The sequence below is a fragment of the Habropoda laboriosa genome, unplaced genomic scaffold (genome assembly GCF_001263275.1).
Source record: "Habropoda laboriosa isolate 0110345459 unplaced genomic scaffold, ASM126327v1 scaffold16, whole genome shotgun sequence".
In the NCBI taxonomy this organism is placed as follows: domain Eukaryota; kingdom Metazoa; phylum Arthropoda; class Insecta; order Hymenoptera; family Apidae; genus Habropoda; species Habropoda laboriosa.
In genome coordinates this window covers 869,665-872,217 of record NW_017100130.1, presented here as the reverse complement: position 1 = coordinate 872,217, position 2,553 = coordinate 869,665, and the positions used below count along the sequence as shown (strand labels likewise).

Below are 2,553 nucleotides of genomic sequence, written 5' to 3'. Positions count from 1 at the left end.
GAGTTTGAGTTAGTTTTTGTACCAGTGGGAGAATTACATCTATTCACATCGACGTTTATTGCGGATTCGTTTAATTTTTCTGTCGAGTCTATATTCTTACAGCTTTTGGGTTATGTGTCCTTCCTGTTTGCATAGGAAAGATTTAACGATGTCTATTGTTGGGTATATGTAGTATGTACTGTTGCCGTAATTGATTTGTATGATGCCTGGCAGCTTGGTAAGATCATCCGGATGTATATAAACTTATGTTTTAAAACTTAGGACGCGATTGTAGCCTTCCTTTGAAATAGCAGCTCTAAGGAATGTTACGCTCGAGCCTCAAGTAATTTATAGGTTTAGTATATCTTCGATGTATTTATCGGTGGTATGGTGAGGGATACTTTGGAGAGAATTATACGTCGATGTTTTCTTATTAATGGTCCGATGGCCACTTTGTATTCGCCTATTTTTATGTACTGAAACATTTCGGAAAGATCATTCACGATTTCTTTATTAGTTAGGAATAAACACACGCGGTTGTTCGAGATACACGATGAAAATAAAACATTTATCGGTGGTTGAACTAAGTCTCCTTATACCACATGTGTAGTCTGCTAGGTTCAAATCTTCTTGACATTCCACATCAGTCCCCGGTCTTTTTTTGAGAACTGCTTTCGTTCAGCAATTCTGACGTAGCTATTATTTCTTTGGTCGTTTACAGTGATTACTTTTGGGACACTAGTTGTAGAATGACTCCTGTAGTCAGAGATCATTGTTAACTCGTTCCTAGCTTGGTTTTGACATTTGAGTTAGCGGCGATTTTTGGGCTTATAGCCCGCACTTGAAACACGTCTGCTGTTCTTTGCGAGATACCCGATTGAACGGAAAGTATGGCGATGGAAGGGATTTATCGCTTTTTACAAGTTCCTTTTCAAATCCAACAAATCCTTCTCAGGTACAAATACTAACTGGATACATTTCTGTTACTAGTATTTCATTTCTGTTTCAATTTTTGAATCACAAACATCTTTCTCCGATTTCCATTGCAAACAATTTCTTTAAATTATTATTAATATCCAGTGATTTGTGCGCGCGCGTACGTGTGTGTGGCAGAATATTATTGGAAAAAGTTATATAAGCTTTGATATAAACAAGTACAATGGCAAAAATATCAAGAACAGATAGACATCGCATTATTATTTATCACTGAGAAGGCTTAATCAAAGAGTAATTGCCCGAAAATGTAAATTTTCGAGGACAAGAAATGGCGTGGAAGGCCAAGAAAGGTGAAGGAAACTGATGAGAAGTTTTTAAGACAAGATCTTCAATTGAACTTGCGAAAAACCTACAGTAAAGTACCGGAGTGTCGGTTGACGCCTCAATAGTTTGTCGAGCTCTTCCACAATCGAGAAAAACTATTGTTTCGGAAAAGAAACAAACAAAAAAGACTTCAATATACTCGGAAACGTCGGAATTGGCAAGTGGAAGATTGAAAACAGGTCTCATGGACGGAGCAATCAAAGTTCGAAATTTTTGGTAATAAAAGGTGTTAATACGTACAGAGACGTAGAAGAAAAGTATACCAGAAAACATGTTTGAAGCCAACGGTAGAACATGACGAAGAATCGGTAATAGTTTAGGGGTGTGTTTCTGTGTATTGGTTGAAAGATTTGGTCCGCGTTGATGAAAAATTCACAGCCGCACGATACCTGAGGATCCTGCAGCAACATGCAGTGCCGCCTGAACAACGATTAATTGGAAAACAATTTCTTTTCCAGTATCATAATAAACCCAAACACAGCCGAATTATAAAAAAGTATTTAAAGAATTTAAAGAAGAATGAAACATTACGAGTTATAAATTGCCCACCTCAAAGTCATGATTTAAATATTATTGAACACGTTTGGGATTATTTAGACAGAGCTCAAACAGAAAGAGAGTCAAAAAATATAGACGTACTTTGAGTTATTGCGAACCAAAAATTGTATAAAAGATGTACAAGAAGTGTCGGTGGTTATCAATATAAAAGGAGGCCACACAAAATATTAAATTTCCTGTCGAATTTATAATATTTTTGTATAATATATAACAGTAGACTGTATAATAATATTGGTAAGATAAAATACTAAACCTAAACTAGCATACCTTCTTTAAAGGTAAAAACGTAAAGTTGTGTAATGTTGTAGGTGGTCTAAGACTTTTACACAATACTGTACATGTAATAATCTTGTTATTTGCCTTATTTATTTATTCTTGAAATAAAATGTATTGCTAATTAATTTTATTCGTCATAGAATATTTAAGACAAAAAAGATATGCACCGAAGTTTTATATGGTTTAATAATTTTTAAATTATGTGTGAATTTACACTTTACCCCTCTAAATTAGCCTACCATGTATAGAAACTAACTTGCTTTACGTTTTAGTTACAAATCCGTAGTTTCACTTTACAACCACATTTTCTTTACATGTACTATAATAAATTCCATGAGCAATATAATCTCTTGTGACGTCTTACCTGTGGCGGCGAAGCACCCTTATTTTCTTTAAAAATATATTATTAAAAAACTTATG

General features: G+C 34.5%; 1 protein-coding gene across 2 annotated transcripts in view; it reads left to right on the top strand.

Annotated features, from left to right (window-relative positions):
• LOC108572893 (high mobility group protein DSP1-like) overlaps window positions 1-2,553 on the top strand; it is a 19,762-nt gene that overhangs the window by 15,461 nt on the left and 1,748 nt on the right. The gene's annotated exons all lie outside the window — the stretch shown is intronic.